The sequence below is a fragment of the Herpailurus yagouaroundi genome, unplaced genomic scaffold (genome assembly GCF_014898765.1).
Source record: "Herpailurus yagouaroundi ecotype Mexico unplaced genomic scaffold, PumYag 161, whole genome shotgun sequence".
Taxonomy (NCBI): domain Eukaryota; kingdom Metazoa; phylum Chordata; class Mammalia; order Carnivora; family Felidae; genus Herpailurus; species Herpailurus yagouaroundi.
In genome coordinates, this window is record NW_024412402.1 from 20,083,060 (window position 1) to 20,096,545 (window position 13,486).

A 13,486-nucleotide genomic window follows, 5' to 3' on the forward strand; every position below is an offset into this window, starting at 1 on the left:
GTACTCTCTCTCTTTCTCTCTCTCAAATAAAAAATAAAAGATTAAAAAAACAGGGATGGCATCAGAGAGACCTGGGTATGAAGCCGGTCGTTTCCACTATCCTAATTATGACATACTACATCTGAGCCTGATTTTCCCATCTGTAAAATGAAGATTATCGTCATAACCGTACAACGTTGTCATGGGAGTCAAGTAAGACACTGTAAGTAAAAATGTTCCGCATGTTGAAAAGAACTATGGAAACGCGAGGTATTGTCTTGGTAAGTAGCTGTCTGTCGTCGTTCTCAGATATCAGAAAATAAGAGTCGAATCACACTCTCCAATTCCTTTGTATATCATGAATATACTATTTTAATTTAAAAAACTCTAAAAGCTTGAAACAGTCACAAACTTACAGAAAAGTTGAGTTTACAATGAACATTTTTTTTGAAGCACTTGAGAATAAGTTGCCAGCCTGATGGCTCCATCACACGCAAATGCTGCAGAGTGTATTTCCTACAAACAACGTTCTCCTACGTAATCCAGTGTGATTGTGAAAATCAGAAAATTAACATAGACAGATTTATTTTTCCTTCAGATAGTAGCACCTTTATTTAGGAACAGTCACTGTAAGAACTAGAAGCCCATTTTATACCTTCAGAAAGGTTGGCCGTTGGAAGCTGCACAAGGGATGTATTCAAGAGGGGAATAAATACGGACAGATTTCTGTCCATATCTTGGGCACCATTCACTCTTTGCTAATTGTCCTACTATTGCCTTTTGCAGCAAAAGAATTCTGTTCATAATCCCAGTTGTATTTAGTTGTCCCATATCTTTAATTTTTTTTTAATTTTTTTTAAGAAAGAGGGAAGAGAGTAGCGACAGGGGAGAGGGGCAGAAGGAGAGAATCTTAGGCAGTCTCTCCACTGAGCAAGGAGCATGATGAGGGACTTGATCTCATAACCCTGGGGCCCTACTGATCCATCCAGGGCCCTATTGTCCCACATCTTTAGTCTGCAACATTCCCGAGCCTTTCCTTGACTTTTAGAACTTTGACAATGTTGAATATTACAGACCAGTTATTTTGCAGAATGGCCTTCCATTTGGAGCTGTCTGGTATCTCCTCATTATTAGAGTTAGGCTAGGCATCTACAACAGCAGTATCACAGAGGGATGCTACCTTCTCCATGCACTTTATGGATGGCACACACTTTCAACTTATCCTTTTATTGATCAAGTTCGTTTTGGTGATTTGATTAAGGTAGTGTCTTCCTGGGGCGCCTGGGTGGCTTGGTCGGTTAAGCGTCCGACTTCGGCTCAGGTCATGATCTCACGGTACGTGAGTTCGAGCCCCGTGTCGGGCTCTGTGCTGACAGCTCGGAGCCTGGAGCCTGTTTCAGATTCTGTGTCTCCCTCTCTCTCTGCCCCTCCCCTGTTCACACTCTGTCTCTCTCTGTCTCAAAAATAAATAAACATTAAAAAAAAAATTTAAAAAAAAAAGGTAGTGTCTTCCAAGCTTGTCCACTGTATTTTTCCCCTATCTAATCAACAAGTATTGTGTTTTGTGGGTAGGTACTTTGAAATCATGTAAATATCTCATTCACCTTCAAATTTCAATGTATTCATTTATTTATGTCTCTAGAGACTCATGGTTTCTAATTCTATCCACTAGATATGTGTTCTTATCATTGTTTAGTCTAATGATGATCTTGCCCCAGTGGGATGCCATTAAAATTGGCATCTGTGCTCTTTGATATGTTCCCACCAATCTTTGAGCACTTCTTTGTTTTTCCAACAACGTATTTGGGGCTCCCTAGCCTAGCCCCCAAATCAGTTGTTTCTCCAAGGATCACTGGTTCTTTTTAATGGAAAATGATATTTAGAGCCCAAAATCTGAGTACTAGGTGTGCTCACTGCTATTGCAGGGTCACTGCTCCTAGGCCTTTCCAGGGGACAGAGTTAGGTAGCATATGTACATACACACACATACATCATACACACACACACACACACACACACGCACGCGCGCACGCACAGAGATATCTACATGTATACATATGCTGTGTTAGGATTCTCCAGAGAAACAGAATCAATAGGTTGCATAGAGAGAGATATATATAAGAAGGGATTTATTATAAGAGTTAGTTCATGCAATCGTCAGGACCAAGTGTCCCACAACGTGCTATCTGCAAGCCGAGGAACCTGGAAAGCCAGTGATGTAATTCAATCCAAGCGAATCCAAAGGCCAGAGAATGGGGTGAGGGGTCGGGGCAATGGTAAAACTCCCAGTCTGACTCCAAAAACCTGAGAACCAGGCATGCCAGTGTCTGAGGGCAGAAGAAGGTGGATGTCTTGGCTCAAGCAGAGAAAGAGAATTTACCCTTCCTCCTCCTTTTTGCTCTACCCAACCGATTGGCCTTTAACAGACTGAATGACACCCACCCACATTGGTGAGGGAGATCTTTACTTGGCCTGCAGTTTCAAATGCCAATCTCTCCCGGAAACACCCTCGCAGACACACCCAGAAATAATGTGTTGCCAGCTCTCTGGGCAACGCTCAGCCCAGTCAAGCTGACACTTAAAATTAACCATCAGATATGATTAGACATTGATGTCCATAGTTATTTCTTTATCTCTCCATCTATATTGAAAACCTGACATTTACTCAGATGCGTCCATTTCCAATCTAACACCACAGGGTTCACCCTAGTTTTTCCCTTCCCATATTGTAATTCCCTTATTTGACATTGAGAAACATGGCTTCCATTTAGTATAATTTAGGCATTTACTTATCAGTCCTCCTGAGTGCAACTGTCTCCTATCTCTGCTGCACCCCCACCCCCATGTGACATTCCTTTCCCTGCTCTGGCTCTCAGTTCCCACCCTGGCCACCTCACTACATGGACTCCTTCCTTACCCCATACCAGGCCATGCTTCCAGATGATGTCCTCCTCATCCTGTCCAAGCTCTGACACCCCAAGCCAGGCCACCCCTCTGCAGGGACACCCTCCTCCATCTGCTCAAGCCCTGACTCATGACAGGCCGCACCCCTGTCCCCCATGGGTACGGTCTTTGCTCCACCTGGACACTAGCACTGCACTCTGGGACATGCCACACGAGAGCCCTTGTCCCCCAGGGCAGGCCCTGATAACACTGCACTCTGATACTTACCTCATTCTGCTCCCTGTATGGCTTCAAGAATAAATACTTCAGGAGAGAAAAGAAATGAATGGGAAAGAAGGGAAAGGGAAAGGTGAAAAGTAGAGAAGCAGATAAAGGGAAGATCTGGAAATATACATTTAAAACTGCACAAATCTTGCTGAACGTATGTATGTTTGGGCCATGGGTGAGGACAAGGGACTACAAATCTCACTAATGTGGTTTCTGCTTGTCTCTGTACTCCCTCTCTCTCTCTCTCTCTCTCACACACACACACACACACCTACACCTTTTGAGATGAAGAATCTAGAGTACAACAAGAGAAAGGAAAGAAAGATATAGGAGTTAACCAGAGAGACCAAGGAGCTAGGAGCTGGTTGGGGATGGGCATAAAATAAAACAATCTTAAAAAAAATTTTTTTTTAACATTTATTCATTTTTGAGAGACAGACAGAGACAGAGCACAAGCAGAGGAGGGGCAGAGAGAGAGGGAAACCCAGAATCTGTAGCAGGATCCAGGCTCTGAGCTCTCAGCACAGAGCCCAACACAGGGTTCGAACCCACAAACCGTGAGATCATGACCTGAGTGGAAGTCTGACACTTAACCAACTGAGCCACCCAGGCACTCCCAAATGAAACAAATAATCTTGAGCTGGGTATCCAGGGGAGAGAGTGGAAGGAGATGGGGAAGGATATGTCTGGCCAGTGTGGAAAAACAATACTCTCGGATATGCCACAAGTGTTTTTTGAGGAGGCTGGGGTTAAGAATGGCATCAACTTTTTAATTACTTTTGATTATCAATCGGTGCTCAGATCCAGATCTGTTTGTATTTGAAGGCCTGTGTCCTCCATTAGACTATAAGGACATGAAGGGCAGGAGCTGTGTCCAATGTTTTCTTTTTAATTCCTAGGACTTAGCAAGTGCGTGGCTTTATGGAAGGGTCTGATACATGCCTGTTGTTTGTCAAACTGCACCTGCTGGGCAGAACATGTCCAGGGCCCAGCTGCCCAGCAGGTCTGAGAGGCAGGGTAAGGTGTCTATCCCGCGTCTTTATGGTTAACTCCAGAGACACACAGAGAAAATAAACATGTGAGAGATACAGTTAAAGTATAAGACCAGAGCACTATTATAATTTGCTGGCATTTTTTACCAAGCCAGTGTTTGGTACTGATTGGTTTCCCCAGAATATGCAGTATTTCTTTCCCAATGATTCTTGTACTGCCTCTAGGCTCTGGCTTTCAGAAATATTTAATCAAGTACCACACATACTTTAGCAATACTTTCCAGATACCCCAGCTTTTCCTGACAACTTCCTTTCCCTTTGCTCGGTCCTTGTCTTTTTTAGGAACCTCCACTTACCTAGTTTTTTTCTGAATAACTCAAAGTTTTGTCTTAAAAAAATCATAATAGAATATTTGACTACTTGGAAACCAAAACGCATAAGATATCCGCCTGAGACCGTTATGTGAAGAATTCAAGCTGTCTCTCCCAAGGGACGTAGTCTATAGGGAAGAAATAGGAACTTGCCACTGATTCTGAAAAGCAAATTGAATTTGGATTGTAGCTAAAACCTGTCAAAGATGGCTCTCAGTCTTCTTTCCATGCTGAATATTTAATGAACTTCAGTGATCATCTTATCAGAATCCAACACACAAAACTCCCATTGATCCAAATTTCTAAGTGGCTTCAATCCAGCAACAAATCCTAGACTTGGTGGTTGTGCTCAAAGCCAACCCTTGAAGATTTTGGTCAGATGGAAGTGAAGAGAGGGTTGCAGAGGAAAGTGAGGATTTCCATCCCCACAATAACCTGTGTGGCCAAAGACACAGTCATCCCCTAAGCTGCCCTTCATTCTTAGGACACCTGCATTCACCCAGAGGATTCAAGCACCTCACCTATGGGAAATTTGGTTCATTCCAAGAGGAATATCCTGGAGTATCTGTAGCATTTCCAGAAAATTCTGGAGACACCATAAAAATTACTTGCATACAGTGTGGCTTAGGTCAACTCTGACTTTGCAAGAAATATCTAGATTTCAGGAGATCAGCTGTTCAGTTTGCTGTGGGTTAATTACAAATGGTCCCACAGCTTTGCCTTAGCAAATGCCCAAAAGGCAATGGAGAGAAAATTGGAGTCAAAACAGGGTCTCATAATTCACAAGCAGTAGGCCCCTGGAGGGAGCCCACTCCACCTCCAGCACTTTGGGTAATCAGAGCAGATAGACAATTGTCCATAAATAGGAGGTCCTGCTGGTTTTCCTGGGAGAAACTTGACAAAAAAACAGAGGGACTGATACTTGGTTTCTGAAATACACGTTTAAGTATCGTAATGCAAAAATATTAGTTTGCTCAGAGTCACAGCTTCTTTAGAAGGTGAAAACCATTCCTCTCTAAATCCTCAACCATCTTAGTCTCTGAGAAAAAATGGAAAGATTGGCCTAACCCTGGAATTTCCTGGTCTTAGTGGATTTACGACCCAAGATCCAGCGGATGACCCAGGTCATAACTGCTGGCTGCACAGCAAATTCAATTATCCTAAATTCCAGCACACCACCCTCCTTCCTGTCCCTCACCCCTGCCTTATCATAATCTTTCCTGGGCCATCGACCCCCACCGGGTTGTCTGAGCCCAAGTTTAATCTCTCAGCAAGCTCCGAGCTAACAATCAATGCTGAGGGACATCTCATCAGAGGGAGAAAGCCACATTCTTGATGAAGAGCAGTGACATAAATTCAGCCCCAGCCAGGGCCCACCAGCACAAAGGACTAAGTAAATCAGTCTTGTCCCCTCTTCCCGACCGTCTCCAAGGACAGAGAAAACAGTGTTGGGATATGAGAAGTTATTTCTTGAGATTTTACAGCAGATCCTCTGACAGCAGGGAGGCCCTTACTAACTGATAAAGGACAACTCTTCTGAACGGTTTTATATTGTGCCCATTATACGCGTCTCCCCACCCTGGCTGCTTATGGTTAGAGAACAGCCTTACATTATTTAGACAGGCCTAATAAAAGGTGGGCCTTTGAGTTGTAAGGGACAGGCACTCACTCTGGTTTCTTCAAGTACTGGGAATTTACTCTAAAACACCCATGGCAATGAGGAAGACGGACATCTGGCAAAAATGGACAGATAGCCTCATGGAGCCCTGGAACGAGAAAGCTGCTAGAGCCTAGGGAGTTCAAGAGAACGTGCTCCTAAGTTCCCATGACTAAGAGACCTGCTTCACATCTTCCCTTGTGGCCGTCCACTATGTCATGCCTCGATCTCTCCATATTCCCATTGAAATATTTGAGAGGAGGCCCGCTGAGTTATTTACTTGCTAAGCTAACTAGTCACCTCACTCTGAGCACCTCAAGGTTTACTTGGAGCTCATGGCTTAGCTGTCCTTGGGTCAGGGCCCAACAGTGGTGGCCAGGAGAGTCCCATGTTGCAGAGCAAGCCTGGCTCTTCCCTGAGTCAGGCTGTGGGCTCGGCAGGCACCCAGACCAACTGGCTGGGCCAATCCTACTGCCAGAGTCAAGATGACATTGAGCGCAGAAGGACCCAGCCCAGCACCTCCCGTGAAAGCAATCCCCAGTTTCAGCTTCCAGGACTTACTTGGTTTCCATGCTTCACCTAGAAATCTGAAATTATCTTATGTAAAGTCTAAAAATGGCATTTTACACCAGGATACTGCATCACTGCTGGACCTTGACTAAAACATGGCATTTTGGGGAGGAAGGAAGTAACATGGAGTGAAGCAGGCTATCAGTTTTCATCTAATCCTTACAGCAACCCATCCAGGTGGGTGTTACTGAGCCCCATCCGAGATGAAGGATTCTGAGGCTCTGAAATTACGTTAGTAGGTGGTCTTACCCAGGCCTGCGTTTCCACCTGAAATGTCATGGGGCCAGCAGCACCTTCCGACTCTTTTGGGGTTTTCCGCCTGCATGGACTCACCTCCTTGACACCTGCCGCAGAGGAGACAAAGCAGCCCAGAGAGATGTTTCCACCTCTGAACTGAAACACAAAGCAATCTACAGTTTTCAAAGCGTCTTCACATATCTCTTTGTTCCTGTAATACGCCTCTCTCTCTCTGAGTATGTTACCTATTGACGGGTTTACCGTCTGTCTCTCCCCAGTGGAATGTACGTTCCATGTACGTTTTTTCCACCTCCTTCCAGGCTGCATCCACACCTCGCACATGCCAGCCAGCCCCAAGGAGGTGATCAGCACACATTCTTGCACAAACCGTTGTCCTGTGAGACGCTCTTAGTTTGATGCTAACTCTACAAGCAAGGTGCTCCTCGGAGGCTGGCCAGCCGGAGTGCCCTTGGTGCTGCTCCCAGCCCAAGTCCTGATCTGACAAATAGATGCTCTTCAGGATGGAAGAGGAAGCTACTGTCAGAGTTTCTAGAAGTCTACGTCTACAGCAACGTTTGGCCCACCAGAGAAAGGTTTTCATTTGTTTGGAGAAACATTCCTGGAAGCTCTCCCCAACCCCCATCAGGGTCCCAGGGGAGAGGGCCACCTGGCAGCGCCTGGGCCCAGCTCCGGCCTGACCACCCAGGTCCGTGGGCTCCCCTCCCCTCCGCCCTTCACCAACCCCCCCCCCCCCCCCAGCCCGGGTCCCTCCTCCAGCCCTCTGAATCCAGTCCATTTAAAATGTCCTTTGAAAAGGTCTCTGTTTGGGTGAGTGCCGTGGGCTCTGCCTAGAGAGCGGCAGATTATCTGAAAATAGGTGTTATTGATTACAACCAGGTGGTCTTTGTGGAAAGGCGTCCACTTGAACCAAAATAAATATTTGCCGGCACAAAGAACAAGCCGGTCCCTGTTGCGGGGCGGGGGTGTTCTGGCGGCCGCGCCAGCAGCCAGCGGCCCCTTCTGGCCTCCGGCGGCCGCGGGGCGCGTCGCTGCGCAGCCCGGGGATTGTGTTTCTTCAATTAGGACAGAAACGCGCAGGGGGTGGCCGGGGGAGCACAAAGGCCCCGCCGCCTCCAGTGCCAGAGGCCCGCGGCCGAGGGCCGGCTGCAGGCTCGCAGCCCGCTCGGGCCTGGCGATCGTATTTTCTTTGGCTTTCTGGCGCGCTCCTTATTATTTATTTCTTTCTCTCTGTTTTATTTTTATTTTCAAGTTGCCGGCCGGGCTGGATGCCGTCCATTCACCCCGCTGCCTTGGAGCGCTGCGCGCAGACAGCCGGAGCCGGCTCGGGCTCAGCCCCGCGGTACGCCGGCCGCCCGCACCCGGGGAGGGCGCAGCCGGGGGTGGGGACCCGGGTGGGGGGGCGCGCTGCGGGAGACGGGGTGGGGGGCGGGGCGGAGCCAGGGCGGGGGAGGGGGGGAGCGGGGGGGGGGAGGCCGAGGTGGGGGCAGCCACGGGGGGGGGGGGGGCCCCTGCCAGGCTCCCCTCCCCAGGCCGGGGCCCACGTGACCTGGCGGCGGGAGAGTCACTTTCTGGAGAAGACGACAGTAATTCGGGGTGAGATTGGGGGTCAGTTCAGGAGGAAGCCTGAACTTTAATCCCTAGTGAGGTCCCCTCTCTCTCGTTCTATCTGCAGACTGGGTCCCTGCCTCCTGTCCTGGGTGAGCGCGGACAGCCTCTCGGGGGCGCCCCAGCGGGCGTGCGTTCCCACCCCCTTCCCCAGGTCTGAGGAATCTTCTCTTGCCTCCCCAGATCCCCAACCCAGCTTCTCAGGAGCCAGCGGCCATTCCCCGGCGAGAAGTGGGGAGGGTCTGGCCTCTCCATCAGTTTAGGGAGACCGAGAGTGCCGGGCCATTACCACGCCTTGAAGAGGCTCTGGGGAGCCTTCCACTCGCACCCGGCGGCCAGAGGCGGTTGTCCAACGTCAAGGGTGGAGGGCTGGAGGCGGAAAAAGACACCGGAGCCTAGGAAGCAGGAAGGGCCTAACTCAGAGCGATTCTGGAAGGCAGATGGAAAAGCTGGGGTCAGAAAGTAGAGAGACCGGAAGGAAATCAGAGATAGATACAGTAAGCCATTCCTGTCGAGATCAGACAGCAGGAGAGCCTAGGGCCCGCCTGGCCAACTGAGGCAGGAGAGGGATCGGAAAGGAATCCCACAGCTCTGAAGTCCCCTCATTACAGACCTGGTGCTTCTCCCTGCAGGTAACAGGTTCCTCCCTAACCCAGCGTCCTCTTGCTTCTAGAAGACATTCCTGGTGGCTGCTTTGCCGCGGTCTCTCTGCCGGCAGTGTACTAAGTGTTGTCAAGTAGAATTTCAAGACACAACATCCCTGCCTCTGTCCCTCTTTGGCACCAATTTCCTTCCTTCCCCAGATCATAGCAAGAGCTGCCATTAAGTCCAACGTGGCATAAAGCAGTATGCCACAGGCCAGCCCCTGTGGAGTTAGCGTGACTTTCCATTCCAGAAGGGAACTCAGGGCATGGAGAGACATCGGTAGGTGCCTCATTATGCCTTGTGTTCTTCAGCTTTCCCCTGAGAAGTCACTTCTGAAAAGAAACACTGGTGACCCGAAGCCATGACTAGTGAGGGCCAGCTAATTATAGGGACCTCCCATCGTAGGATCAGGTTGAGGTAAGACCTGGGAGCAGGAATTACCTTATCAAGGTAGAAATATGTCAGCAGGCTCAGTCATGAGCAAAGCTGTCCCCAGATTTGCAAGAAAAAGACAGCTTAGTGGTGGGTGATGTGATGACTGCTCGGAGCCTGAAAATATGTCGTGTGGCATCCAGAAGCAGAGTTTTTTCAAGAACCAACAACAATCTCTAAGGATGTGTAATTTGTTGATTCCACCACTCATTAGAAAGCCAGCTCCAGTGTGCAGGTCTTTGGAATCACCTCAGACTTCTACAGATTCTATCTCCAGAGTCAGCAGTGGAGCCCAGGGATCCTGCACTTACAACAAATGCTCTCAGAGGATTGTGGACACAGCGTGGCCTGGCACATACCCTCAGTGGTGTGCTGGTGAATGCCTGACAACTTGCTCTCGACGGGGGTAGGGTCCTGATTTGCAGCCTTTGCTGATTTCCAGGGTACAAATGCTTGCACGGTAGCCAATTTCAAGCTACCGATGGGAAGAGTCTGAACTCGGATCTGGGAAGAGAGACTCACAACTGGCTCTTGTAACTGGGACCCTCCTGAGAGACACAGCAATGAAGTGATAGGTCTTTGGGGGCAGAAGCAGGAGAGGAGGCTAGATTCAAGGACTCTGCCCACTGCACCACACCATACCTCCCTATCCTCTTAGTAAGCAGAAATCGTGACCGCAGAGCCCACGGGTGAGCCCCTCACACTAATGGCTTTGACCACAGCCCGAACGAAATCAGGAAGCAGAAAAGAAACAAACACTTGCAGTCTGTCTTTCCTTCCTCTTCACTTTGCAATGGAGTCCTTAAGAATGTGGTCCGGCTGGAGAAAAAAAACCTGAGTGCCCAACTCCTGGGGTTTGTGTTCTTTGAGGGGAAAGCGAAAGAGGCAAGGGAACAATTCTGGGAAATGTGGGCAGAGTCCTGGCAAATTTCAGAGGCCAAATAGAAGGCATTTTCGCCAGCTGGCCCTGAACGATTCTGTGCAGGGCCTCAGAGACACTGTGGCAGGATGGGGACAGGGAGGCCAGCAGAGTGGTTGGTCATGCTGGGACAAAGAGGACAAAGAGAAGGCTATGGTTCCTCTTTTCGTGTTTCATTCAGGGGCGGCATAAGAAAACCACAGATATTAAGTTCACACGAAAACTACATTAAAAAAAAATGAAAACAAAAGAAGCATCTGATCAGATCCTCTAGAACTCTGGAAGTTTAGAGATGGCCCTTATTTAGAGACATCCCCACACATAGAGTCATGTTTCTAATTATTCAGGCCTCTGCTGGCTCTTGCTTACTGAGAGCTCCAATTCACAGAATCATGGAATTATAGAGTTCATTGTAGAGAGAAGAAAAACCTGAGGCCCAGAGAGGTAAAATAATTTGCCCAAGATCACACCGCTGTTCATTCAGCAGCAGTTAGAATTCAAATGTCCTAGGTCTAGGCGGGGCCTGGACCTTTATCTTATCTAGACCCCTCGACCCTATAATGTATTCTCTCTGAGTTATCTTCTACTTAAAATTACTGTAAAAAAAAATGCATGGCTATAAAAGAAAATCTGCAAAATAGAGACTATTAAAAAAATGACAATAAACATAACCATCGTGTTACCATCCACAGATGATGAGATAGTGACTGCGAATCACCTCCACATGCTTCTATCTAGACTGGTAGTTTTCAGGCTCACGGTTTATCAGTGTCTCCAGGAAACCTGGTAAAAATCCCCACGAAGCTTGAAGAATCCTAATGCCCAGGTTGTGTCCCTATGGGATTAAATAGGAATCTGGAGGTGGGGGTGGCAAACATCAGTATTCTTTGGAGCCCCCCAGATGATGTCCATGAGGACCACTGGCCTAGCATATTCTTCTCCTGTATCTTTGCATAGCCAACTCCATCCCCGGGTCGGTTTTCAGTGTTATCTCCTCAGAGAGGACTTCCCTCATGACTTTACCTAAAGTAGCCCCCTCCCCCCCCCCCCGCCCACCCAGTCATCTCCATCTGGACCCTTTTTAATGCTCTTTGTAGCCTGTCTTACGGATCATGTATTTGTTTTTTTCCCATCTCCCTCCATTGGAAAGTAAGCCTGTGACAGTGGGCTCTTGACCACCTTCTTCATACTTGTATCCCTTCTGTACTTAGCAATCTCAGGACTACCAGCCCTCCAAACACATTTGATGAATGAATAAATGAATGAATGAATGAAGTGAATTTATGGTTACTTCTAAGTCTTCATGTGTATATACACATATGTATAAATATGCATATGCACATATACATATGCAACAAAATTGTGTGTTTTTAAAAATATTCCAGATTTAAAATTTAAAAAACTGAAGTCTGTATAATTTTCGGTCCACATTTCTTTCACTTTGCATTGGGGGAACATTGTCTACAATCATCACGTGTATTTTAAATGTGATTTGTAAGGCACTGTGCTCTCACATCCTGCACTTTGGATGTGTTCCAGGAGCACTCCCCTCTCTTGATCCATACCTTCTGCCCCCCAACATTGGGCTAGCTCTCCCTGATGCCTCAGGCTTCACCTTGATGTCTGTTCCTCAAGCAGGCTCTCATAGGTGCCCCAGACTAGGTTAGGACCCCTTGTGCCCTATCTCCCCTTTGACAACTGTGTCTCCCGTCAGCTGCCCCTAGAAGATGAGCTCCATGGTGCTCCTTGTGCATTTTATTCTCCTGCACATGTCCAGGACCTTGCTGAGTGCCCACATATGTGTTGAAAGTAGCATGGTATTACACTCTAGCTGGGTCCACACTGCTTTTAACCCACTTCCCTATTGTGGTACGCTTAGGTATTTCATCACTACAAATAATCTGGTGACACCTAGCCTTGTGTACGTCTTTATGTGAATTAAGCTATTAGACATCTGCAGTGAAAAGAACTGTAAATTAGAATCTTGCTTTATAATGAAGACTGTGTGTTCTCCTACAGTTTCCCAATTGATCTTCTCCTCAACTTTTCCTGCTTATTGTCCTCATCTTACAGATGAGAAAGCTAGAACTCAGAGGTTAAGTCGCTTGCCAGAGTCATAAAAAAGCCACTGGGAAGAGTCAGGATTGGAACCCAGGCCTCCAGGAGAGAGGAGCTGGGGAAGGGCCCAGGAATTTGCACACAGCATGACCTGCGCTTGTATAGCTGGGCTGTTCCTGCCTCCCGGGCTGTGGTGAGGGTTATATGGGGAAATTAATATAAATGTGTAATACACACCTACATACCAGCTCTGCCCTCAGTACCCACACACAGACCTCGGGCAAGCCCCTGTCTTCTCATCTGTAAGATGGGAGATAATGATATTAATTCAGCTCATTGTGGAGAAAATGTCAAAGGACCTCAGCTCTAGTGGACTCATAATAAATGATAACTTTCTCTTCCGCCGCCACCCTAACCTCTCTAGAGTCCTGGACTTCGCAATTTCATTTCTCAAAATCTTTCACGGACATGTTGTCAGCCCAGCAATGACTGGATGACCCAGAATATTTCTCTTAAATATTCTAAACATAGTGCCTATTAAAGAGCTCCCTTGGGGTATGCCACGGCTGCCTCTGCACCACTTAACAGCCAGAGGCCAACTTTTCTCTGGGGCCGGCATTCACTTTGTGATCTGGAGGTATGTGGCGCCACCTCCTGGCCAGAGGCACACTGCACTAACGAAAAGTGCAGGCTCCCTTAGGACAGACCACTGTCTCAGCGTCCCCTCCCTTTAGCCTTCCTCTCTAGTTAGTTCAATAATATCACCTGTTTCTACTCTCCTAGTCAAGCGGTGGGATATCAGAAGCAACTGATGCTTTCCAAGGGCCAT

The 13,486-nt window shown here is 47.7% G+C and overlaps 1 long non-coding RNA gene across 2 annotated transcripts; it reads right to left on the reverse strand.

Annotated features, from left to right (window-relative positions):
* Positions 1–1,391: 1,391 nt before the first annotated feature.
* On the reverse strand, positions 1,392–9,389 carry LOC121035632 (uncharacterized). Of its 2 annotated transcripts, XR_005793000.1 has the most exons (4): positions 9,217–9,389; positions 8,893–9,032; positions 6,990–7,084; positions 1,392–1,432 (listed from the first exon to the last, which is right to left on the reverse strand). It is a non-coding gene; the product is annotated as an uncharacterized LOC121035632 (long non-coding RNA). The 2 variants fall into 2 exon arrangements; XR_005792999.1 differs by lacking the exon at positions 1,392–1,432 and having other exon boundaries at positions 3,699–7,084.
* Between the last annotated feature and the right edge of the window lie 4,097 nt (positions 9,390–13,486).